The sequence below is a fragment of the Lissotriton helveticus genome, chromosome 2_1 (genome assembly GCF_964261635.1).
Source record: "Lissotriton helveticus chromosome 2_1, aLisHel1.1, whole genome shotgun sequence".
Classification (NCBI taxonomy): Eukaryota; Metazoa; Chordata; class Amphibia; order Caudata; family Salamandridae; genus Lissotriton; species Lissotriton helveticus.
In genome coordinates, this window is record NC_136059.1 from 263211356 (window position 1) to 263239124 (window position 27769).

General features: G+C 48.0%; 1 protein-coding gene across 1 annotated transcript in view; it reads right to left on the bottom strand.

Annotated features, from left to right (window-relative positions):
* ACAA2 (acetyl-CoA acyltransferase 2) overlaps positions 1 to 27769 on the bottom strand; it is a 134692-nt gene that overhangs the window by 96750 nt on the left and 10173 nt on the right. The window lies entirely within an intron of this gene.

Sequence of the window (27769 nt, forward strand, 5' to 3'; positions counted from 1 at the left end):
AGAATTATGTGGAAAATATAGCACTATTTTTCCAACAAAAGGTCCAGGCGGTCTATGATGATCTTCATACCTCACTCACCAGATCATCACCTACATACAGAGTAGACCCGTTAACTGACATAATCAATCTCTCGCAATTTTCACCTCTAGATGACACTCAGGTGGCCATTCTGCTCACTCAGACCAAATCGGGATCACCTTTGGATCCATGCCCTCCCTATATACTTCACCAGATCCCTGAAACAATTAGCCCTGTCCTGACCCCGCTGCTCAACAGGGTCATTAGCTCTGGCCTTTTCCCCTGCAGTTGACAAAAAGCATGTATAAGGCCCATTCTCAAAAAAGAGGCCCTGGATTCTATGGAACCCAAGCACTATCGGCCAATATCCTGCCTCCCCTTACCAGCCAAGATTCTGGAGAGAGCCATGAATCAGGAACTTATGGGATACATCAAATATAATAACCTCCTAGACCCCACGCAACACGAATTCAGGGCATGCCATTCCACCGAATCCGCCTTAATCATAGCAACAGAAGACATCCGCAGGACCATGGACAACGGGGGAAGAGCGGCTTTGATCCTACTGGATCTAACGGCGGCTTTCAACACCGTTAACCATGGGGTTCTATTGAGCAGACTGAGGACGCTGGGCATCACTGGCACTACCTTAGCTCCTCTTGAATTTTTTCTGGATGCCCGCATACAGCAAATCTACTGGGGAGGCCTCCAGTCGGAAGAGTTTTCTCTTCCATGTGGTGTGCCCCAGGGGTCGGCCTTATCACCCACACTATTTAATCTGTATGTTACCCCTCTCGCGGCATTAATAAAATCTCACGGCCTGCATCTTGTGTCCTATGCCGACGACACACAATTAGTAGTGTCACTCTCCCAGACGATGGAAGCCACAGCCGCGGGCTTTAGGAACTGTCTCTTGGATGTCAAAAATTGGATGAATGATCACTCCTTAAAACTTAACACCGAAAAGACGGAAGTGATCGAGTTCGGCCAAAAACCATCAATCTGAGGTCACCTATGGTGGCCTCCAGAGGCCGGCTCCTGCCCTGTCCCAGCGAAAAAGGTCAGAAATCTTGGCTTTATGATCGATAAGGACCTCACTTGCACAGCACAAATAAGTCAGGTAACTTCGGCCTGCTTTTACACAATTAAGGTGCTTCGGAAGATCTTACCTTACATTCCTCTCACTCTTAGGAAAACAGTGGTGGGCGCTCTAATAATGTCAAGGGTAGATTACTGCAATGCACTGTATATAGGAGCGGGGGAAAAACATCTTGCTAGGCTCCAGTCAATCCAAAATACAGCGGCTAGAGTTCTACTCAACCTCCCTAAGCGACACCCCACATCCAAAGCCATACGGGAACTTCACTGGCTCCCAGTCAGGCGCAGAATTCAATTCAAGGCCCTATGTCTGGTCCACAAATCTCTCAACGGGAAAGCACCAGAGGATCTTACTAACCTCTTCCTTCGCTATGTTCCGGAGCGCACATTAAGATCAGGCAGTCAAGATCTAATCCATCTGCCCAGAATAAAGAGAGCCCGATGGGGTGGCAAATCCTTTTCCTACCAAGCATCTAAGCTGTGGAAGAGCATGCCCGTCGCACTGCGCTCGGAAAAGAACAGAACAAGCTTTAGGAGGGTATTAAAAACGTGGCTTTTTGCCATGCCCTAACCATCATCTGTACCCCCTTCAGTGCTACAGCGCTAAGACGCCTCGGCATAAGAGCGCTTTAAAAATAATTCAGTCTCTCAGTCATTAGTGTCCTTGTGCTGCTCATGCTGGGACGATGTACTTTTTTTTACCTTTCTTTCCCCGTCGTTCTTGTTGTTGCTTGTTCCCCCGCTCCACTTCCTGCTTCAGTATGCGTTTTGTTAGATTGTCTTGCTCCTAGTTTTGCTCGACTCCGTTGCCGTCACCGCTAGTTTTGTTCCCCTTTTCTTTTCATCCCACACCCTTCTAATCTTTGTTGCAGCATGACACCACCAGCAGGACACAAGTTGTTAGTAGCGGTTTGAACAAGGATTTAAAAAATGAATGGCTTTGTGCTAGTGCTATTAAGTAATCACTCATTTAATTTGCAAGAAAGTGCTTTTGGTAGATGTTTCATAATTTATAGGCGGACTTGGGCATGATTATAATGTTTTAGGGAAAACAATGTTTTTAATTGGTTGATGCTCACACAATTTTAGGTTTCATAGTGTATTCAAGCATTGAAAATAACACTGTAAAGCATTTTTTTTGCTTGCTTGGCTGCTCCTGTGGAGCTTTCAACTTTAGCATAGAGTGTATATTGTAACAAAGATTACCATGTCATATTATACATTGACAGGCTCTACCACACCATAACATACAATCACAAGCCCTACGATAACATTCTAGATGACACGTCACACTATACAATAACAGGCCACACCATACTATACAATACCAGACCATACTATACAATGACAGGTCATAACATACTATACGAAAGCCATACCTCTTATACGACCGACCAAACTATCTAATGATCTATGGTCATACCATACTATACAAAGGGGCCATACTAGCCATACAACGACATACCATATCATACTTTACAATACAATGGTAGCCCATACCATACTGTACAATGATAAGCGGTACCATTCCACAGAATGGCAGGCAATACCACACAATACAATGACAAGCAATGCCATACCATAGTATACAATGGTAGCAGCTTGGTTTACCAATATACAATCCTTTGTATAAGCTAAGTAAAAAAGAACCACACAATTTACTTATAAAAATAGATATTTATTACTATCACTCACTGATATTAAACAATGTCTCCTGCCCGGAGAAATACTGTCAATGCACTCAATACTTCAAAATAACACAGTAGGAAGCACCAATACACAGTGGTCCCTTGGAGGAGGACCACACCACATATCAAGATATTGGAATGCGGACCACAATCGTGGATGAGATTGGACCCCCCAGACAGTGTAGAGAATCGGGGACCCACGATACAACCCCAGGTGAGAGTTTAGGTACCCCACGATAGCCGTAGGCCAAGAGGATACACGATTGCATACTCAACACTACTCGGGGTACGTTGCGGTTGCAGTCTTGAAGAGGACAGACTCTTCCCAGTGGACCATGAAGATACCCAGTGGAAGACAGAAGGTTGAAGATACACCCCACCCGTAGATACCCTCGGAATCACGATACCTACAACCACTGTTGAGTACAATCGAGGACTTCAGGACGAGATCGCTGGTTCAGGAGGATGAAAAAGTCTGTTGGAACCGAGGCGCGGGTTCATGTCCAAAAGTACCTCAAAGCAGAAGGGACAGAGTCTATGCCTCTCCGGGTCGTCCAGGAGGCATGGAAGATGAAGGCCACTCAAGTTCAAACGAAGCAGGTCAGTCGATAAAGAGGCTTCAAGTAGGGGTACACCGAATCAGTAGCTCTACCCGAGCCACTGGGATGCTGAGTCCATCCAATCAACCGCGTCTGCATGGGTCAGTTATAGCGGGGACAGACTCGTTAGACAGAATCTTTTGATGCGTCCGACTCCATTGATACCAGTTGGTCGTGGTAACCGATGCGGTTATCATGTGATGAAGCGATGCAGCGACGCAGTGAACAGGGGTTCAGTGGAGGGGCGTTCAACGAGGGATGCTGGCCTCAACTCCACGAGAGGACAACTCAGGCCTCGAGGGAATGCAGAACCACCACCTGTGTTGCTGAGCCTTTGGGAGTCCGATTGAGCCCAGGGTCGGCAGACCGGTCGATTGTGTTGCGGTGCTTTCGGATGCAGGTGAGTGACTTCTTCACTCCAAGTGAGATTTCTTTTGACGTCTTTAGGAGGTCCACAGGCCCAGGACGGAACCTGTATGGAACACGCACAGCGATGGTGCAGCAGATTTGCAGGACGACGAGGTCAGGGGCAGACAGTCTTCTCAATTGCAGTCTCGGTCCAGAGCAATGGACGATGTGGTCAGTCCGGCACGGTCAGCACAACTCGGCCAGGGTGTCCAGACGGTCAAAGTTGAGTTGGCGTTGAATCGCATCCCACAACGAATCTAGGGACCCACCCACAGGTAAGCCCTTAAGTACCCTCAGGAGAGGGTTGGGATAAGTCAGGTGCCCAGAGGAGGGGCTGAACAGAGGGGAGGATATGCCTATGTCCCTTGTCCAGTTTTGGGCCAAAACAGGGAGCCAACTGGTTTGAACTGGAGTATGCAAGGAAAGCACCAAATGTGCCCCTATAGAAGACTACGTGGCGCTGGCAAACACCCCCACCCCAGCCTAATATACTAAATCCTGTCTGGAAGATGGTCACACCTCCCTGCGACAGGAAACCTTTTGTCCTACCTTCCCCTGCTCGGGCTTGGCCCAGCAGCAGGAGGGCAGAATCCGGTCTGTGGTCGGCAGCAGCCCTAGGTTGCTGTCAGGCTCTGTAAGATTGGTCCAGGGAGCATGAAGGGCTTCCTAGAGGGGCCCTACTGTGGATGGAATCATACCTCAAACTCCAGATACGGTGTTGGGGTATGATTCCAACATGTTTGATACCAAACATGCCCAGGTTCGTTCCAGCCAGTTTAGAGAGGGTCATCGCGTAATGAGGCCTCTCTATCATAATGGCCGATTCACTTACAAAGTCTGGAGACATGGATCCGGGGTTTGTAGGGGTGGTCTGCTCATGCAGGGCCAATCTCACACTCTGAACCGTACAACCTGTCTTTGGGACTGAAAGGCCTGCTAGAGGGGTGACATAGGTTTTAAGTGCAGTGATGTATGATATAAGAGAACTTATATCTCTCGGGAGAGGTGCATGCACCAACATCCACAGGCCGTAGTCACGGGCCCGTAGTTGAAGTTTGGAGGGTCACACATGGGTGGCATAATACATGCTGCAGCCCATAGGGGATCCTTGGCACTAGGAACCTTAGTACCATATACTAGGGACTTACCAGGGTGCCCCAGTACCCAAACAGGAATGTACCAAGGTACTCACTATAACCAATTTAGGGAGGAAACACAGTAACGGGGTCCCGATTAGCAGGATCCCAGTCAGACTAATCAGAAAACAGTAGATGACGGCAAAAAGTGGTGGTAACCATGAAAGCAGATATTATATTCCTACACAGCCCCTCCCACCCAAACGTAAGATGAGATGAGACGAGATGAGACTAACCTTGCCGAGTTGAGTCTTCATTTTCTAAGTGGAAATATCTGGAGTCTCCATATTCGTTGGCATGGTTACTCTCAGGTCTATTTTCCACTGTATAGTCCATCCCCTGTAGAGAAATGGACCACCTCAAAAGTTTAGGGTTTTCACTCTTCATCTGTTTAAGCCATAGGATGGGCTTATGGTCTGTCTGAACAATGAAGTGAGTATCAAACAGGTATGGCCTCAACTCCTTCAGAGTCCGGGCCACAGCAAAGACCTCCCTCTCTATAGCTGACCAACGTTTCTCCCTAGTGGTCAACCTTCTGCTGATAAAAGCAGGGATGTGGAATTCCCACAGGCCAGGACATATTGTTTGGGGTCAAGAGCAACAGGTTTTCATGTGTATTTTGTCCTTGGGATAAGTAGGCCCAACCCCCTGCAGCACAAACCCTCTGGCTGCAAGTTTGCAGCACCACATTATGGATCAGGGAAGGGCAAAGTCTGCAGTTAAGGTAATATTTTTGTCTATACGTTAATGCTGTTCAAACTTGTATTCATGGTTGATTAATTTAAAGTCTTTATTATTAGGGTGAACGCTCAGAGTAAATGTTGTAATAAGCTCTCACTGCACTACTGACAGTGGTTCCAGTATAAAAACGTGTACACTCGTTTCCAAAGTTTAGCAATATGAGGCTCTGTATAATTCCCCCAGAATTCTCTCTGATTTGATGCAAATATTTGCAGAGCTTGAAAGGGAGATTCAGGATTTTTTGCTTTCGAAATGAAATGTTCACAACAAATGAAAGCAGGAAAAAAAATATTTTCCTAAAAACACAAAAATTTCAGGTACTATTTCTTTGCAGCATCATCTAGTAACATGTGTTGATGCATGCAAGTATTTCCACAAACCTTTGAGAATGGAAAATCAGTGTAAGCAGTTTCAATAGGATTATGGGAAACAAAAATAAACAAGTATTGGCAAAGCCAGTAAGTCTGAAACTGATGATCAGCTTTTTAGTTTTGTCAATGTGCGACTTGTTTTGGCATGGTTTTTGTAAAACCTTACTGGTGTGGGAGCTGCCGGGTCCTCCCCATTATAACAAACATTGTTAAAAAGCAAAAACAGTTTTTGGTTCTCAAAAAGCACACACTGCCACAGTAGTTACTGGCACTGAACAAACCTACTTTGTGTGCCAATATGCTCCTTGTAAAGAGCACAATGCTGACACTCACAGTGAAGCCAGCCGATACAGAGAGAGACAGAAATGTAATAAACACAAAAAGTCACGATCAATGCCAGACCAAATTATTAAAGAAAGTCTCAAAAGTGCACCCATGATATATGTCCTTGTATTAAGTGAAGCTATACGGCTTTCGCTATTTCCCACAAATTTATAGAAGTAGGACAAGAAATAATACTCCTGGAAAATATTTGTGAACTGCATTTTAGCCTCTGGGTACCTAGTGGCATGGTCCGCCGCCACTAGTATGTAACTGTGCCACCACTAGTATGCAACTGTGCCACCACTGGTATGCAACTGTGCCCAGGTGCAGTTGGAGGGTAAAAGGGACCAACAATGTCAATCCCTACCTGTTAGATTTGGGGGTCTCTAATTGGCACAGGTAGGTACGTGTGACAAATAGGGACCCTCTCCTCTAGTCAGGATAAGGGGATTACACTCCTAAAATAACCCCTGCTCACCCCCTTGGTTGCTTGGCACAAGCAGCAAGGGCTCATCTCAGAGGCGTTGTAAGATATGTAAGTTAAGCAGTTGTGACCACAATCAGTAACCCAGTGACAACACTACAAATGGACACCACACAGGTTTTATATAAAAAATAAAGTAGACTTTATATAGAGTTACCAGAAGACCATAAACGACAAAAATACACACTATGATTACTTTAAGTAGATTTAAGCTTAGTTCAGTTCTTAGATGCGACCATCTGCGTCAATGTACCTTAGGTTGCGTTGCGCTTCCACGACAAGCACTGTCGAAGCGATGGGAAATGCGGCAAAGTTCCGATACAAACAAATAAAGACGTGAAGATCTTCCATATGCGGCACGCTTCTCGGGGATGCGAGAAGTTCTCGGTTCGATGCGTGGACTGCAGCAGCCACACCCTTACCATGCGACGACAACAGTTCCAGCGGCGACGCTCTTCTCCCACATTGCGTAAAGCTTCCGCTCGATGCGACAACTACAATGGCGACATCCAAGATGCAACAGTAGCAGCTCCGACGGCGGCGCACTTCTCGGGGATGCGAGGTGCTCTTGGTCGAGGCGGTGCAATGAGACAGTTCCAGCAGCGACACCCTCCTTCGGAGTTGCGACGGCAGGCACAGCGACACGCTCAGACCTCGGTGCGAGATTCTTCTCCTGATCCAGTGCAGTGGACAACTACATTGGCAACACCCTCCTTCGGAGTTGTGACGGCAGCAGCAGCGACGGCAACACGCTTCCTCTTCATTGTGGCACGCTTCTCTCCGATGTGGTGCAGTGCGACAGTTCCAGCGGCGACACCCTCCTTCGGGTGTTGCGACGGCAGGCACAGCTCCTTGCGAAACGCTTCTTCTCGTTCAGTCGCACTTCCAGCTCCTTGCGACACGCAGTTTCTCAGAAGGCCCAAAACAACAGAATCACTTCCAAAAGAACTCTGGGGAGCTGGGGGTTGAAGTCTGTTGTCCCAGAGACTTCAGCAGGAGGCAAGCTCCTTTCCAAGCCCTTGTAGATCTTTCACAAGTTGAAAGCAAAGTACACAAAGTTCCTTTCTCCTTCCTTTGGCAGTAAGGCAACCACTGCAGGCCAATCCCCCAAGCAGCACTTCAGCTTGGGAATAGTTTCTCCTCAGTTTCTTCAGGTTCCTCTCCTCAGTAAAGGTTTCTTCTTGTAGTTCAAAGTGATCTAATTTCATGGGATCAGGGTCCCAATATTTATACCCCAAAATCCTTTATTCACTGAGGGGAGAGGGGCCTTTGCCCAGTCCAAACCAGTTCGGAAGCACTCTGTTTACCAGACTTCTCCTTTCCTTTCACAGTGCAGGGCAGGCACATCAGACGCTCCACAGGAGGTGGAGCCAGCATTGTGGAAGGCAAGTACAGACCTGGAGGACTTTGTTTACAGGACTCCTTCTCTTCTTTCATTGTGCAGGGTAGAGACATCAATCGCTCCCCATGGGGTGGAGCCAGCATTGTGTAGATGCAGATCTCTCCATTCACCACTGGGTGACTCGGCCTGTCTCTTGGAATCCCCCAGCCCTGTCACTCACAAAACCAGACAAAGAAATACACAACCTAGCAGAGGCAGGTTTGAATAGTTAGACAAGCAAATACCTACTTTCTAAAAGTGGTATTTGCGAACAGAATATTAAAATAAACTTCACTAAAAGATGTATTTTATTATTCTGAGTTCAGGCATACTAAATTCGACTTTCTACCATGTTCTCTGAGACAGTTAGGATTATAAAATGTAATAAATCCAACAGCCCATTCTGGCCTATGGAGAACAGGTAGCCTTGCAATAGAGAACAAGCATTTACAATGCAACGGTTTCGCCTTTGCAAAAGTTAGAGCTATTGGCATTGTAAATGACAACATTTTTATTTATGTGTTGATTTTGAAAACATAAATAATTGGCATTGTCATTTACAATGCCAATAGCTTACACACACACCCACAGAGAGCCCCCCACACAGAGCCCCCCCACACACACAGAGCCCCCCCACACACACACCCACAGAGCCCCCACACACACACCCACAGAGCCCCCCCAAACAGAGCCCCCCACACACACCCACAGAGCCCCCCCACACACCCACACAGAGCCCCCCACACACTGCGAGCCCCCCCACTCACTGCGAGCCCCTCACACACCCACACAGAGCCCCCCACACACTGCGAGCCCCACACACTAGAGGCAGATGTCTTGTCGCCTCACAGATAATCCAAGCACAGATCATGCAGTTCCCCCCTCGCTTCCCAGGGATGGGAATGCAGCTTCTTGTCTCACAAGTAAGGCAATGCCTGGCTGGAACCCAGCAACCGATTCCTAACCAGCCGGAAGAGCACCGCCAGCCGAGCAGATAATAGCTGATGAGCTCCGTGGGCTGAGGGAAGCCGTCATTGTCATGGGTCAAAGCACACTCGTCACCAGACAGGGTCACTGGTCTATGCAGGGGCGTAACAAAGGCCCCTGTAGGCAGTGGATCGCCCACGCAACTGGAGGCCCCTGTTCTGCCCACGAATTGTCATATATATAAGGCACAGGAGTTTCGGAGACCCCGCACCACATTCTGTGTGTGGGTGGTGGGGTTTTTGCGTTACACCACTGGTTCTGCAGCGTGCCTGCGGTGCACATTCACAGACCAGCAATGCTCGTGCAACACACTGCCATACGTTTGGCGCACAAGCATGCTTCCCTATGCTCTGAAACAGCTCATGACTGTGTAAAAAAGTATAATGTGCTGTCCTATGGTCTTGCGCTATCCAGGACTGCACATCAACACTTTGCCTATACAGGACTGCACATCAGCACTTTGCCCCATGCATCGTCGAGTTCCAGGCAAGTGCAAGACCCAAGTGTGCTACCTTTTACCACAATGCAGGATTGTGCATGAACATTCGGCCCCCCACACACACCGAATTCGTTGTAGGACATCAAGCATGGCCCCAGACGCAAACTCCAGTTCTATGCATGACCACACTGTCCCGTGTTCTGCCACAATCCAGGACTGTGAAACAGTCTGAAACAGCTCATGACTGTGTAAAGTATAAAGTGCTGTCCTAGGGTCTCGCGCTATTCAGGACTGCACATTAACACTTTGCCCCATGCATCGTCGAGTTCCAGGCAAGACGGCAAACAAAGACAACAGCCACAAGTTTACACCAATTCTGTGAGCGGCCATACACGGAAACGACAAGACGGAGAGAAGCCACAACAATACACAGAGACGACAACAAGACGGCAAACAAAGACGACAGCCACGAGTTTACACCAATTCTTTGAGCGGCCATACACGGAAACGACAAGACGGAGAGAAGCCACAACAATACACAGAGACGACAAAAACGGAAAGACATACAAAGTTACAATATGCTGCTTACCTGCTCGCAAATCGAGGAACACATACCGGCAACAGAAATCGCGCAGCTCACTCCTGCAAAAGCCACGATGAACTGAAAACATGCCGTCCCCCCCAAAAAAAAATAACATCCGCCCACCGCCGCATGACGTTTTAAAAAGGGGCGGAGAGGGGAAAAATAATACATTCGCCGGAACGCCCACGAATCGCCTCGCACAATGACGGACGCCTCTCTCTTCCAATGGCTAGCCTCCATTTATGGAGCTAGCCAATGGAAGACAGAGGTGGGACAAAGCCACATACTATCCTCAAAAGATTTCACCTGCGCGAACGCTGCTGCGCAGCGGATCGCCAGGCGAAACCTAAAAACGAAAATGGCTGTAATTCACTATTAGGCCATGCCACACACATCAGGGCTTGTCCTACCTTATACTGCCCTTGGGCCTACCATAGGGGTGACTGATATGAAGAAAAGGGAAGGTTTAGGGACTGGCAAGTGGGTGCAATTGTCCAGTCGGCATGACAGTACCAGACTGCACGCAAGCTCTGCAATGGCAGACCTTATACACATTTTACAAGGCTGCTTCTGTGGGTGGCACAACCAGTGCTGCATGCCCACCAGCAGCATTTGGATTTACATGCCCTGGGCACACTCAGTGCACTAGACTAGTGTCTGACAAGTAAATCAAATAGCCAAACATGGAACCACTGATTAATACATCAATTTACAATAGGGAGCACTTGCACTGTGGCACTGGATAGCAGTGGCACAGTGCCCAAAGCATCTAACACCAGCAAAAATACATGAGGCAACAACAAAAATGGAAGGGAGACCCACGCCAATGGTGCCAGGTCTAACACTACCCTTTCAAAGGGAACCCCAAACACTGGAAGTGGAATTAAAATGGACATTTGTAGTGCCACCTGACTTTACCACTAGCTTGAATTTGAATTTGAATTTAAAAATATTTCTATAGCGCACTTTTACCACGCGGTTTCTTGGCGCTTGGCAATTGACACAGGAGTGACAAAACTCCTTGGTGTCTTCAGGCATATGGGGACAGTGAAAGTGAGGGACAAGCCTGTCCCAACTCCTGCTTTGCCCTAAGTGTCCTGCTAGGGGAATATCATTTGCTAGGGAGAGGAGAAATCCCCTGAAAGTCTGGAATTACCAACCTCCTGGTAGCACCAGGCTTGGGGTCTCTACCTTCAGAATACAGAAGTCCTTCTTCCCAATGGATCCTATGGGACCCCCTAATATTTCCTGCTTTCTCAGTAGCATCTTGCTGTCTAAGGGGTTCAAGAGAGGGGCAGACCTGCTGCTCCAAACTCAAGTCTGCCCTGGAAGGGCCCCGGCCCCAAGAACTCTGCCTGGTCCGGCCCAAGTTCCTTTGGGACAGTTCCTCCACAGGGGCTGAGAGCTCCCTCATGAGGTTGATCTTTACTGTGAGTTTGAGAGGAGGGCACTTTCTTACCCTTCCTACTCCTTCTCTTAGGAGGAACCTGGTCCATTTTTCCAGGATCCAGTGCTCCTTCAGTGCTGAGTTGTTTAGCCTGAGCCCTAGTGACAGCAAATACACTGGCTGAAATGCCCTTCATTTCTGCATAAGTCCTGAACTCTACTTCAGCCCAGGCTGAAGTTTCCAAACCATTGCCCAACAGACAATACACATTTCGATCCATGTCCCCCTCCCCAGCTGAGGTTCACAACTGCCAAGGAATGGTCAGTCCTGGCACTGCTAGCATTGGTGACTTGTCCAGGTATGATCTGTTCAGGGGACATAAGTTTCTCTGTCACCATAGTGACACTGACCCATGTGTCCCTGTAAGCCATGACTTCTGTACCACTGATCAAAGGCTGTTGCCTGTACTTGCCAAAGTTAGTGGGACTTACTATTAAGGTGGCAAGGTGTATGCCACCATCAAAGACTAGAGCAGCCTGTGCTGGAGTCCTGATTAAGTCAGAACCCAAGGTGAACCCCACTAATCCCTTGGTTGCTGTACTACCACTTGTACTGGTGCTAGGGGGAGCGGGAGTCTTATTGGCAGTGGTAGTAGGAGTTTCATTGGCCTTTAGACATTCAGCATCCATTGTCCAATGTGTTTTTACCTTACAAATGTAGATCCAAGGTTTCTTGTTGCCTTTCTTGGAGGTTTGGGACAACCTCAGATGTAGGGTTTCGGGGGCCTTGGGAAGACTCTTTCTTGTCTTTATTTTTGTCCTCACCCTTATCCTGAGATTTAGAAGAATCCGGCTTCTTTTGCTCACCCCCACCAGTGTTGTTCTTCTTAAGCCTGTTGCTTACCCATTTGTCGGCCTTTTTTCCCAATTCTTGAGGAGAGGTCAGATCAGAGTCCACCGGTTACTGGTGCAAAAGTTGATTCCATCAGTTATTAAGGGTGTACTCCCTCATGATCAAATTATACAGTTCCTCATAGTCCTGTACCTTGCTTCCATGAAGCCAGCCCTCGATAGCCTCAATAGCACCATCGGCAAAATCAACCCAGTCCTGAGTGTTTGCTCTCTGGGTATCTTTGAACTTAATCCTCTATTGTTCAGTGGTTAAGCCAAACCTATTTATGAGAGCATCTTTCAAGTCAGTGTAGTTATCAGCATCCTCTCCTCTAACAGTGAGGAGCTTATCTCGTCCTTTGTTAGCAAAGGAGAGGCACAGGATAGCTGTGCACTGTCCTTGAGGGACCTTCTGTACTTAGCAGGCCCTCTCTAAAGTAGTGATCCACTTATGGGTGTCATCCCCCTCCTGGTACGAAGGGACGTTCCTAGTGCCAAAGGAGGGTTCCCTGATCCTAGGGACACTGGGGCTGCCACCATAGGACTCTAGTGCCAAATGATTCCTAGCCTTCTGTACTTCTAGGGCCTCCTTGTCACAGGCCACCTGATCCTTCCTGAGCCTGAGTCTCAGTTTCTCCAAGCGGATCCTTTGATATTCCCTATCTATGGAGTCATCCCTCTTGTTAAGAGATGGATGTACCTAGAGATGTTTGAGGCAATGGACTCTGCAGAGGAGGAACCAATCCTCCTTTGCCTACTATGAACCCTCCCAGGTGGGATAAAGGGGAGGCCTACTTCTAGGGACACCCTCAGTGCCACCTGCACTATCCTCTGGGGGATCTGAGTTCTCCAGTGGGGAGTCTTTAGACTCCTCTTGGTTATGGTCAGACTCTAGGTCAAAGGGGGTATCCCCTCCTGAGCCCTAGTCTGTCCCCTGCCCACCCACTTGGTACTGCTCCTCTGACCCACCGGCTTTGTGGAGGTCATCTTGCAGTAACACCTTTAAAAGGTGCTGAGTGCTAGGGTTTTTCCTGGTCTTTACTTTCCTAGTGTAACACTGGGCTCTCAGTTCCAAGAACGCGAAGCCACTGCATCTAGAAAGCAGAGAGCCACTGGCTTCTTAAACTAAATACATACTAGGTGTAGTGTGGTGTTGCACCTACCTAACCTAGTGGGAACTAAACTTCCTAAAATTGGAAAAAGGGTGTGCTAGGCCCTTAACTACCAATCTGTAAGTTCAGTATAACTTACTTGTCTAAAAAATATTATATGTGCCTAAATGTTAGTGATGGTTTTTCAATTAGACCACACCCTGATTAGCTGGTAAACCGGCGCAAGCTTGAATCCCAACCACTACACACCAATGTGGGAGGCTGGCTTAGTATATCAATCAATCAATCAAGACATTTGTAGAGCGCACTACTCACCCGTGAGGGTCTCTAGGCGCTAAGGGGCGGGGTCAGCTATTGGTCGAACAGTCAGGTCTTGAGACATCTCCAGAAGGTCAGCAGGTCCACGGTCTGCCGTAGATGGGCTGGGAGGGTGTTCATGTCTTTGCGGCGAGGTGGGAGGAGGACCTGCTGCTGGTGGTCGTTCGACGAATGCGTGGGACGGTGCCGAGGGCGAGGTTGGCGGAGCTGGCGGTTCGGGGTGTAGAAGGACAGTTGTTCATGAAGGAATGCTGGTCCAGCGTTGTGGAGTGCTTTGTGAGCATGGGTGAGGAGTTTGAAGGTGATCCTCTTGTTGATCGAGAGCCAATGCAGATCTCTTTGGTAGTGAGGCGGCTGTGGCGGGAGAGTCAGAGGATGAGGCGTGCTGAGGTGTTCTGTATAGGTTGGAGTCTTTTCTCGAGTGTGGTCGTGGTTCCTGCGTAGAGGGCGTTGCCGTAGTACAGTCTGCTTGAGTGACTGTTCTCCTGGTTTCAGTGGGGGTCCATCTGTAGACTTTGCGGAGCATACCGTGTGTGTTGAAGCAGGGAGGAGGAGACGACGTTGGACTTGCTGGGTCATAGAGAGCGTTGAGTCCAGAATGAACCCCAGAGTGCGTGCGTGGTTAGTGGGCAGCTCCCAGTGAGGTGGCCCACCCGGTGTCGTCCCATGCGGAGGGGGTGGAGCCGAGGATGAGGACCTCCGTCTTGTCGGAGTTCAATTTTAGTCGACTGGTCTTCATCCTGTCTGCGATGGCCCTCATTCCCTCGTGGAGGTTGGATTTGGCGACGGCCGTGTATTTGGTGAGGGAGAGGATCAGCTGTGTCGTCAGCGTTTGAGACGATGTTGAGGTGGTGCGCTCTATGTTGGCGAACGGTGCCATGTACATGTTGAAAAGGGTCGGGCTGAGGGATGAAACTTCGAGTACGCCGCAGGTGATCGTGGTGGCTTTGGATGGGTAATGGGGGAGGCGGACTCTCTGGGTTCTGCCGGTGAGGAAGGCGGTGATCCAGTCCAGGGTTTTTCCACGGATCCCTGCGTCGTGGAGGCATGTGCACAGGGTGTGGTGGCAGACGGTATCGAAGGCGGCCGAGAGGTCCAGGAGGATGAGTGCCGCGGCTTCCCCTTTGTCCAGTATGGTCCTGATGTCGTCAGTGGTGGCTATGAGGGCGGTCTCGGTGCTGTGGTTGCTGCGGAAGCCGGATTGGGAGGAGTCCAGGACGTTGTTCTCTTCCAGGAAGAGGGTCAGTTGTCTGTTGGCGGTCTTCTCGATGAATTTGGCCGGGAACGGGAGCAGGGAGATGGGTCGGAAGTTCTTAAAGGCCTTTGGGTCTGCCTTGGGTTTCTAGAGGAGGGCGTTGATCTCGGCGTGTTTCCAGCTCTTTGGGAAGGTGGCGGTCTCGAAGGAGCTGTTGATGATCTTTCGGAGTTGGGGTGAGATGATAGAGCTTGCCTTGTTGGAGATGTGGTGGGGGCAGGGGTCAGAAGGTGAGCCGAAGTGGATGGTGTTCATGATTTTGATGGGGTCTTCATCGATGTTGTTCCAGGAGAGCAGAAGTTTGGAGAGTTTCGTGGGAGTAGAGTTGGGGGTGTCGTCGTTGTCTTCGTCAGCTCCTGACAGTCGAAGCTGTTGTGGATGTCTGTGACCTTACGGTGGTAGAAAGTATAACTAACAAAACGGTATCGGAGGGCTAAAGGGACATTTAAAGACCCGTCTAAGTTCTATCCCCTTGAAGGAACAACATGAACAACAAACAAACTTAGAGGTCTAAATCAGAAACCTGATCTGAATATCTTTCAAAATACCTTCATGTCTAAAAAGTACATCAAGATAAAGAAGTGGCTAACAGTTATGAACAACAGACCAGATCGCCAAGATCTGGTCTGTTGACTCAGTCATCGTTTGGGACAACGACGGACAGAGCGGGGTCTCGCATTTACCTGAGCCAGGACCAGGAAGAGGTGAGGTCCTTTTCCCGGGCACACTGGATCACACCAGGACCAAGGAGGAATTGAAACAGATGTAGGAGAAATATATCCTTTACTGTTATTAATTCACTTGTGTGTTTTTTATTATAATTTTTTCACACGTTTCTCACTAATTTGGCAGTAGCATTTTTTGAGAACAGAGACCCTGACGAAAGCCTTGGGTTTCCTCCCATAATAGGCTGAAACATGTTGGTCCTCTCGCAGCTATTTGTTTAAACTGCGTTTATGTTGTTGCACTGTTCTTGTTTTTAACAAGGAAGGGGGTTATGCCCAATAAAGTAATTTTTGTTAAAGCTCCCTATCCTGTTTTAAACATCACATTCATCTTCATATTTTTTGCACTGCACTTTCCCATCAGATCATCATCCTTTGGTCTAATCTAGTAATTGTAGGTCATTACCCCATGCCAAAGATGGGGGTATGCCGTATGTCTCAATGATCAAGAGACAGAATACCCTGGCAGGATTACCAAATGAAAACATTGATCCATACAAGTTATTGATGGGAATCCATAATGGGTTTTGATTAGCAATTACAGGTGGTAGAAGGTAGCCAGAGTCTCGCAGAGATCTTGTGACGATAGTACGTCTTTGGAGCTGGAGCTGGCGAGTTCTTTCACGATGTTGATGATCTCTTTGTTGTTGTGTGCATGGTTATCGATGCGTTCCTTGAAAGAGTTTCTTTTGTCGGATCAGACGAGTTGGTGGCGTTTGGTCCTGTCATTTGTGAGGGCTGCGTGGTTGTCTGGTGTCTGGTCCTTGCGCCATTGCTTCTCGAGTGTTCTGCAGGTGTGCTTGGAGTTCTGGAGGTCGGCGTCGAACCAGGTGGCTCTCGAGTTGGTGCGCCTGTTGGAGGGTTTCTTGATCGGGGCGAGGGTGTTGGCGCAGTTGTTGATCCATGGTCTGAAGTTGTGGGCTGCTGCATCAGTCCCGGAGGGTTCGGGAGGAGGGGCTCGGGCAAGAGTGGCGATGAGCTAGTCTTCGGTGACTTTCTTCCAGTTGCCACGTAGGATGCTTTGCGGTTGGTTGTGGGCAGTGGGTTTCTCGAAGATGAAGTAGATGCAGTGGTCGGTCCAGTGGAGTTCGGTGGTGTGGCTGAAGGTGACGTGGTAGATGGCGGAGAAGATGGGGTCGAGCTGTGTCCAGCGGAGTGGGTGGGTGTCGTGACGAGTTGTTTGAGTCTGAGGTTGGCAAGGTTGTCAATCAGTGTTGTGGAGTTATTGTCATTCTCGAGGTGGAAATTCAGGTCTCAGAGGAGGATGTAGTCTGTGGAGGCGATGGTGTGCGTGCTGATTAGGTCAGCGATGGATTTGCTGAACTGTGGTTGGGGTCCCGGGGGTCTGTAGATGAGGGTTCCTCTGAGGGTGGATGTGGATCTCGAAATGTAGGTGTTCGGCCATGCTGAGGACGTCTTCGGTGCTTGTTGTGATTCTAAAGGTGTTCCTGTGGATGGTGGCGATTCCTTCTCTTGGTTTGTTGTTGTTCCGGTCCCTGTGTGTGATGTTGTAGCCGTCCAGGATGGCTATGGCTATGTCCGGTGCCGAGGAGGTGTTCATCCAGGTCTCCGTCAGGAAGGCGGCATCCGGGGTGTAGGAGTTTAGCAGGTCCCAGAGTTCAACGGTGTGCTTGTGGCCTGAGCAGGTTTTGAGCAGTATGCAGCCGAGACGGGTGTGGCCTGCAGTGTTGGGGTGGGCAGGATGACCTGGTGTGCACTGGCTGGTGTAGCTGCAGTTTCGGCAGGTGAATGGTCTGTGGGTAAGCTTCGGGTAGCCTGGAAGCAGGTGAAGTTTCGGCCGGTGTTGAGTGCATGGAGGGTGTTGGCGTCAGGTCCTGTGGAGGTCGCAGGAGCCAGGAGGTCTGGTGCTGTTCGCGGTTCAGGCTTGGATGGGCGCAGACGGACTTGCCATAGGCACGCCAGCAGCGCCCGCGCAGCGGTCGGCATTTGAAGGGGGGGAGAGGGCCGAGCAGCTGGAAGGCACGACCGGGGCGGGAGGGGTCAGAGGAAAGTGACAGGAAAGAATACGAGGGGGAACAGAAGCAAAACAAAAGTACAGTGGCAGTTAAGGAATTAAGTAACAGAAGACAGTATCAGGCAAGAAAACAGCAAAATAGCGAGGGCAGCAGTCTTCCATTTCTCGAACTAATCCTGTGAATCATCAAATATTTACTATTTTCCAGGATTGTACATTATGATTGAGAAATTTATACTTGCTTGATAATGTTTTTAAACAATAATTGCTTTTGATATGATATCAAATATATGTATATCAGATATATTTATATGATTAAATGTTATACGTTGATATATTTTATTGTTCATCTTGCTCTTTTTTCCGTGTTGTTTATATGTATTCATTGAAAATTGTCTTGTCTAAGATTCATTTTTTCCAGGTTGTTGTCTTGTGTCTTGCCTGGGTATTTTACCTTGCCTTCAACAGCACCAGGCAAAAACCAGTGATCAAGGCGGTGATTGACACTCAGGGAGAGGAGACCAGGGCAGGCTCGAACCCTGCATAGGAGGGCTAGAAGGGTACGAGCCGTGCAGAGCACCGCTGAACTGCTGGGGAGCTATTGGGGAGAGTGATATCCTTGGACCAAGGTCTGAGGACTATATGATGCTCACTTATGTAAGTGTAGCACCCTGCATTAATCCAGGCGACCCTTATGGTGATTTTTGTGGTTTAGACAGCTTTACAAAGGTTCTTTTAGTGGTAGCTGTGGAGAGCAGCCTTCAGGCTTAGTCTAGGAGGAATGTAAAGCAGCTAGGTTTACCAATATCCAAACCTTCATCTAAGCTAAGTGAAAAAGAACCACACAGTGTACTTATAAAAATAGACCTTTATTACAATCACTCACTAATATTATACAATATCTCCTGCCCAAAGACATACTGTCAATTCACACAATACTTCAAAATAAAATAGTAAGTACCACCAATAAACAGTGGTCCCTAGGAGGGGGACCACACCATATATCAAGATATTGGAATGCAAGATTGGACCCAGACCGTGTAGAGAGTCGGGGACCCAAAATACCACCCCAGCTGGGAGTCTAGGTACCCCACAATAGCCATATGCCAAGATGATATACGACCACATACTCAATACTACTCAGGGTACATTGTGGTTGCAGTCTTGAAGGGGACAGACCCTTCCCAGGGGACCCCGAAGACACCTTGGGGAAGGCAGAAGTTTGAGTAGCCACCCCACCTGTAGATACCCTCGGAATCAGGATACCTACACCCACTGTCGAGCACAATCTAGGACTTCAAGGCAAGACCGCTGTTGCAGAAGGATGAAAGAGTCTGTTGGAAGCTGGCCACAGGTTCACGTTGAAAAGTACCAGAAAGCAGAGGGGACAGAGTCTATGCCACTCTGGGTCGTCCCAGGGGCACGGAAGACAAAGGCCACTCGAGTTCAAATAAAGCAGATCAGTCGATAAAGTATGGGTACACCGAATCGTTAGCTCTACCGCAGCCAACGGGATGCTGAAGACAACCGAGTCGTCCGTCCAACCAACCGCGTGGACACGGGTTGGTTATTGCTGGGACAGACTCGTTAGACAGAACCTTTTGATGCGTCCAACTCCGTTGATACAAGTCGGTTGTGGTAACTGATGCGGTTACCATGTGTTGAAGCGATGCAGGCACGTGGTGCATAGGTGTTCTGTTGAGGGGCGTTCTATGAAGGATGCTGGCCTCAACTCAACGAGAGGACAACTCAGGCCTCGAGAGAATACAGAACCACCACCTGTGTTGCTGAGCCTTTTGGAGTCCGATTATGCCTAGGGTCGGCAAACCGGTTGATCGTGTTGCAGTGCCTGCGGATGCAGGTGAGTGACTCCTTCACTCCAAGGGAGATTTATTTGGATGTCTTTAGATGTCTACAGGCCCAAGACAGAACCTGAGGGGGGCCTGGACACAGGGGAGGATCCTCCAATGTCCCTTGTCCAGTTTTGCGCCAGAACGGGAGGCCACGGCTCCCTGAGCTGGTTTGAACTGGAGTATGCAAGGAGGGCACCAAATGTGCCCCCCGAGAAGACTATGTGGCGCTGGCAAGATCTGGAAAGGTGGTCACAACTCCCTGCGACGGGAAGCCTATTGTCTTACCTACCCCTGCTCAGGTTTGGTCCAGCTTCAGGAGGGCAGAATTGTGTCTGTGGTCATGCTCAGTAAGATCGGTTCCAGGAGCATGGAGGGATTCCAGGAGGGGCCTTACAGTAGATGGAATCATACCTCCAGCACCGGATACGGATGTGGAGGTATGATTTCAACAGGTTTGATTCCAAACATGCCCAGGTTCGTTCCAGCCAGTTTAGAGAGGGTCATCGCGTAATGACGCATGGCCTCTCTATCGTAAGGGCTGATTCACTTACAAAGTCTGGAGAAAGGACTCAGAGGTTTGTAGGGGGGGGGGGTCTGCTCATGCAGGACCATCCTCACACTCGGTACTGTGCACCCTGTCTTTGGGACTGAAAGACCTGCTATAAATGAAAGTAAATGAGAAAGATTTATAAAGCGCATTACAATTACCCGAATGTGTCAAGTACAGTGATGTGAGATGCAAGGGAACTTGCACCAACCCACACCAGCCGCATTGGCAGGCCCATAGTAGAAGTTTGGAGGGTCCCACATGTGTGGCGTAGTACCATATACTAGGGACTTGCAAGGGTGCCCAGTACCCAAAGAGGAATGTACTGAGGTACTCACCATAATCAATTTAGGAAGGAAACACTGACTGGGGTCCTGATTAGCAGGATCCCAGTCAAACTACTCAATAAACAGTAGAACACCAGCAAAAAGTGGGGGTAACCATGCAAGCAGATCCTACTTTCCTACACAAACCATAAAACACCAGATCAACGCAGTCTGCTTCCACACCCTTCACATGCTCCGAAAGATCTTCAGATGGCTCCCAATCAACACAAGGAAAACCGTCACTCAAGCCTGCTGGACTACGACAACGGGCTCTACACAGGAATCACCACCCAACTCTGGAAGAGACTACAGACGATACAGAACTCAGCTGCCAGAATCATTCTCGACCTCCCCAAACGGACTCACATCACACCCCCACCTCAGGAACCTCCACTGGCTCCCCATCCAGAAAAGATGCCAAATCAAGATGCTGATACGCCTACAAGTCCCACTACCACTAAGAACCAGCATACAGCAACCATCGCCTGAACTTCCCCCAACCCTCCAGACACCTGCGCTCCGCCTCTGTCTTCCTCGCTCAGACTCCCTCCAACTGCCAAAACTACAAGGGAGGACACTCCTCCTACCTCGCTGCCGAGTACTAGAACGACCTTCTCCACCACAGTACATCATCCTCTCTTCCTGACGTCAGAAAGGGACACAACACCTGGCTTTTCGACTGATCCCAGCAAGAACCTAGCGAATAGAACCGTTGCGGGTGATTAGCCGCACTCTACAAATCTGAGCTGATTGATTGACCATACCATACCATGCCACACTATCCAATGAAAGGCTATACATACCAACAAACCATACTATACAATGACAGGCCATACCATACTATACAATGATAGACCATACCATATGGGGCATCATGGGTTGTTGGTTGACGTGGTGTGAGCCCTTATCAGACAACAGCCACAATTATTGCTAGGGTGAACCACAAAAAGTCACTAAATTAACCGGTGCTTGACCCTCTGGTAGCTTAGCACAAAAGTAGTCATGTTTAACTAAGCGGCAATGTGTAAAATATCTATGCAGCACTCAAACAGTAATAAAGTGAAATCACAACACAAGAAAAATCCCTAACCAATTTAGGAAAGGAAAGTAAATCCTAATAAATTTACTGACTCTAAAACGATGAAAACGCAATCAATGGAACCAAAAATATGCAATTTTAAAGATTTCAGGCAAGTATAGCGCCTAAAAGCAGAAAGCACCACTCACAGTTATCTGATCATGCAAGACTAGGTGAAAGTCACAATTTCAGGCCGCCCATGAAAGAGAATGGAACAGGTACAGGGACCAGGTTAGACCTGCTGAAAAAGGTGCCTTCTTAAGTATAGCGTAAAGATTTCTGTTTGCGGTGGAGGAGGCCGCGAGGAGCAGGGAGAATGTCGCATATAGAGCGAAAAGCAGGCCAGGCGTCACAAACAGTCGTCGCTGTAGGTCAAAGATCCGGTTTGGCGTCACAGATGGTAGTTGCTGGAGATTCGTGTTGGTGGTCACCACAGGCTATCAATGCTGTAGAACGAAGTACTGATCTTGCGTTGTCAGTCACTGTAGCGTGAAGAGTCAGGTTCACAAGAGCTTTGCGTTGGCAGGTATCAAGATCTTGGTGCGAAAAGGCCAGTTTGCAAAGATCCCAAAACTTCAGGATTTCTCCTTTTGTTCAGGGGGGAGCCAAATGATGCAAAACCCAGGGTCCACCCAAGGGGCACCTCTTAAGAATCAGGAACTCACTTCAGCAGAGACCAGCAGGGCTCAGGCAGGTCCAGTGCAGCAGATCAACATGGCAGTTAGACAGAATTCTCTGGAGCTTGTTTTGTCTCTGTAACCGAGACAGGAAGTCAGAGAGCCGACTTGTGGAGTCACTTCTGCCTGGTATTCCTTCACAACAAGCAGGACAAGCCCCAAGCAGCAGGGTTTCCTTCTTCTGTAGTATCCACAAGGACAGGAGTGTACAGAAGAGTGGGTCTGAGGTTCTCATTCTTAGGTGTCGCCTAGGCAGCGCATGCGCTGTCTCATCGAGAGATACTGTATACAGTATAGCTGGGGAAGCTCCGCTCACTTTCCGCCTATCTTTTTCATTGGCCGAAATTCTAAATGCTGCAATCTGATTGGTTTTGGGCAACTTAATCCTGCCTCCTGATGGCCATGTCGTCATTGTTGCCCTTCCACGGCTATCGGCCCCTTTACTTTTCAAACCGTTTTGTTCCCCTGCCTCCCACGTTCCTTCCCGCAGTCCGTGACTTCTCGGACCACCACCACCCCTCCGCCCCCTCCAGTTTGTGGCTTTTTTAACACACGTACCTCAGTTTAAAATGCAATAGGTCTCAATACAAGTCCTATTGCATTTTAAATGCTTGTTTCTCTCGCATGCGTGCACAGGCACTAGCAGACGCTACTCAGCTGTGAACATGAGTGCCGGGTGCTGTCTGCCGCCTCCTTTGAGCAAAGGGCTGTGTGTGACTTGGAATAGTGCATTGCAAATGCTTCTTTTAAAATAGTGGTAAAAGCAGTGAGCAGCATGGCGGTCTTTGAGGACAGAGCTGCAACAAAGCGCCGATTGAGGTGGCAGCCACGACCACTCCAGAGGAGCCCCCGGGAAGCTCGCTGTCTAGCCGCAGCGCTCCGTTCCCCACACCCCAGGGCGGACGTTAACCATGGCTGCGAGGCCCTGCCTGCTGCTGCTCTGGGCTTCAGGGCTTTGAGGACTGTGTGTGACATGCAACCCGTGCACCGGACCACATCTCCTGCCGTCGCCGCTGCTGCAGCTTAGAATTTTGGTTTCGTACCTGCTGGGACCTATGAGACCAGCGCGCACTACGAGCCCGGGGCTATCTGGCTGTTGTTTCAAATCGTTAAGGTGTTCCTGTACATGGTGCAGCCCAACCCCTTCCCACAGGGTGAGTGTGATCGGAGGGCTGTGGTTCGTAATGGGGCTTTAACTATAGTAACTGCTCCCTCCAGCACGAGCACCTCATCTGATGGTAATGAGCACCGTGTACAATGCTGCATGTTTCACCACTGCAGGTGTGAACACATTGTATCTTAATACACGATGCGTGTGCTAGCTATCCAACTCTCACCACACACGGCCTGTCTCACCACAGCGGCATAGTAATTCACATCTCACCGCATACCGCCTGTCTCATCACAGCTGTTTAAAGCTGTATTTCTCACCGTTACTGCATGTTCTACGGAGTACTCAACACACACTATCGTACTATCGTATCACTAGTCACACAATGCGTATATGAACACACACTGCAAACCTCAAACAGACTTGACTTTTTACTACACACAGTCATATTACACACTTCATGTCTCATCCCATCTTGGACTTGCGCTTCACATCAAGGGTCAGACCCGACCTCCTCCCTCCCCAACCGGGCCCTGCCTGGTGACCTGTGAAGGCCTCTCCTCACGTTCCTTGTGTTTGTTTGTTTTTTAATATGCAGTTCACTGAGGTGGTAGCCCTTGGCGTTATTACCAAACCTATTTTTAATCCGGTTGTTCCACGCGATGGCGACGGAGAGTTGCCATAGAGTAGGCCTCGGGGTTTCAGCCTGCAGTGTAAACACAAGGGCTCCACTGCCTGGGTGGTTAAAGCCCAACGGCCTGGACCCGCTGTGTTTGTGTGTCTGTGTGTGTGTGTGTGTCTGTGTGTGTGTCTCTCCTTGCTAGTCGCCGCCTTACTCTGCAGACTGTGTGTATGTATTGGTGTTGCTGGTGGGCGGCTGTGGTGTACCTGGAAAATGGGCTCACATCACCAGTGGCCTTGAAACAGTGACACTTGGCACCTCCTCACACTGCTGCCACAGTGCAACCTTTGCCACAGGTCTGTGTACACAGTAAATTCGCTCTGCAACAACCGCGCATTTGGAAAGCTGACAGTATGTTTTTAAGGCTTCTTGGACTATCGACTAGGTCTCGGAATACCACCCCGATAGTTTGCGCAAAGCTGCTCTGAACTGAACTGATGGCATCTTTTTAGCAGGCGCCTACCTCTGGGGGCAGGGTGTCTTCTAATATACTACATTAAAATCCCATTACCTAAAGGCTAAAAGAAACAAGGCACCGCTTGTGGCCCACTAGAACTAACCGCAGCTATTTCGCATATTTTATCTGTAGAAAAAAAATTATGTTACATTAATGTTTAAATACTTTATCAAAGAAAACACAGTAACGCTTGCAGTTAAAATAAAAGTCTTCATAAAAATAAAGCACTGTCATTTATTAAAAGTACTATGTCTAACATATTGTATTATTACTATAATATATTAATAAAACGAAAAATTCACAAAATACATTAATATGGCGAGACCGATTGGCATGGTCAATGCTTGTTATACCTGGTGCCCACTTTGAAGTGGCAGATGCTTCTGAAGTTTCCTTCTACAGAGGTGTCTGGAATTTCCTGCCTCCCTGCCCTAGGCTGAGTCTGTCTGGGAGCACAACAGGCTAGCCACGACAGGACATTCCAAAAAAATGACAGGTCATCCCACACTACAGAATAACATACCATACTGTAGAATGACAAGTCATACCATACTATTCGACCGGCCATACCATCCCATACAAGGACATGCCATCCACGCTGTAAAAAGTGCTCCGGCTCCTTCCATTTTCTGCCAGAAGACTCATGGTCCAGGCACTGATCCTTTCTCGGCTAGACTATGCCAATGCACTCTACTTGGGCACTCCATGTGACACTATTACTAAACTACAGATGGTCAAAAACTGTGCAGCACGTCTGCCCCCGAGGATTCCCAAATGCCAATCGGCTAAGCCTGCCCTCACTACTCTTCACTAGTTTCCTGTTAAGAAGAGAATTTAGTTTAAGGCTTTGTGTATTGTACACAGGAAGGGGACCTCCCATTAACAGCTGCATGATTCTGCCTTATTGTTCAAACAGAGGCATGCGCACAGACAATCCGCACCTGGTTACAGTCCCTAAAACTACTATTGGAGGCTGTCTCTTTTCTTATAATGCAGCCAGGCTGTCGAACTCTCTCTCCCTTTATGTCCGTCTCGAAGTTAATCACATAGCCTTCCGGAAACTGCTTAAAACTTTTCTTTTTCCCTAATGCCACCCAGAGTTCTACGAATGATTCGCACAGTGCTGGGATGCCTTCGGGTAGCTATGTGCTTAAGCAATACTTTATTCATTCATTCATTCATACAATACCATATGTTACTATACAATGACAGACCATACTATACTATAAAAGGCATACCACCCCATCCCATACAATGGCAGGTCATATCATACCATACTAAACAATGACAAATCATATCATACCATAAGATAGGCCATACCTACCATACCTTACAACAATAGGCCATAACATTCCATACAACAGGCTATACATACCACATGCCTTACTATACAATGGCAGGCCATACCACAATGACATACCATACTATAAAATGGCAGGCCATATGATACCAAACTATACAAGGACAGACCATAACATACCATTCCATGACAGGCCACACATACCATGCCTTACTATACAATGACAGGCCATACCATAATATAGTATTGCAGGCCTAACCACAGACATACCATATAATGACAGCCCATATCATCCAATCTGACAGGCCATACTATACCACCCTATACAAAGATGACATACCATACTATATAATGATAGGCCAGGTCCTACCATGCTTACTTTACCACACAAGGACACGCCATGCCATACCATCCCATACCATGCAATGACACGCCATACATACTATATAATGTACAGGCCATACATACTATATAATGTACAGGCCATACATAATATAATGTACATGCCGAACATACTATATAATGACAGGCCATACCATACTGTACCGTACTATACAATGACCGGCCATACCATACAAGGACAGGCCATACATATTATATAATGTACACGTCATACATACTATGTAATGGCAGGTCGTACCATACTGTACTATAAAATGACAGGCCATACCATACATTGGCAGGCGGTACTGTACTACATGGTGACAGGCCATACCAAACTAAACAATGACAGACCATATCATGCTATACCATACTAAACTATCCAATAACAGGCCATACCATACCATACAGATACAGGCCATACCGTACAATACAATGACACAGACGTGCCATACTCCAACTCCATCATATCATACAATGACAGCCCATACCATGCTATACAATGACAAGCCATAAAATACTATACTCTATCCTACCACAGGAAATGCATCATACAATCATAATATGATATGTATAATATTATGATATACAGTATAAAACCCCTTTTGTACAAACTGGCTAAAAAAACATTGAAAATGCCAATAGATCATGCGCAGGCCAGAATTATTGGCTTTGTCAATGCATGTTCCCTTAGCGACCCACTTCTCTACCACTGTTATGTCTTTATGGGGCTGCCTGCAGAGGGCATGCTTTTATTATTTTTTTCAAACAACATACTGCTTTGTCTGATGCATCACGTCTCCTTTTCGCCCACCGTGTTGCTTACTTAGCACCTTGCTTCTGTTTCTAAACACCATGAATGTTACCTTTTCACCATTTATGAGAACCATTGTTTCTTTCTGCATGATGTTCATCCCCTGATGGTACTCTTATGAAATCTTTGGCATAGCGGCGCTTTCTGATGATCTGGCTGCCAATATGTATAGCGTGGTGTACACATTTTAAACACCATGGGCCATATGTATGAACACATTTTCCTATAGACACAGAATGGGTAAAACCCTTTGATACATCTGGCCCCTAATTACCGTTGAAGTCATTGTATGTCTTACTCATCCACCTTGCTATTGCCTGCAAATGTTGTGCCTGAGAGGTTACTATTTCTTTATTTATGTGAAATATTGCTGCACTTTGTGTCTTTTGCCTTATTTAGCCACCTAACTACTGTGAGAAGTTGTAATCACCTGCTTCATTAACTTTTACATGTTTTTAAGGATACACACAAATAGGTTAACTATCGTCATTCCCTTGGCATTGTTTCTGGAGGCATTCATATTGTTTTAGAGATTAGCCATCATAAGAAGAGGTTTGACTAATTCGTCCCCTTCTTTACAGATACCGTACCCTAATAATCTTGGGGTCAATGGCCCACCCTTC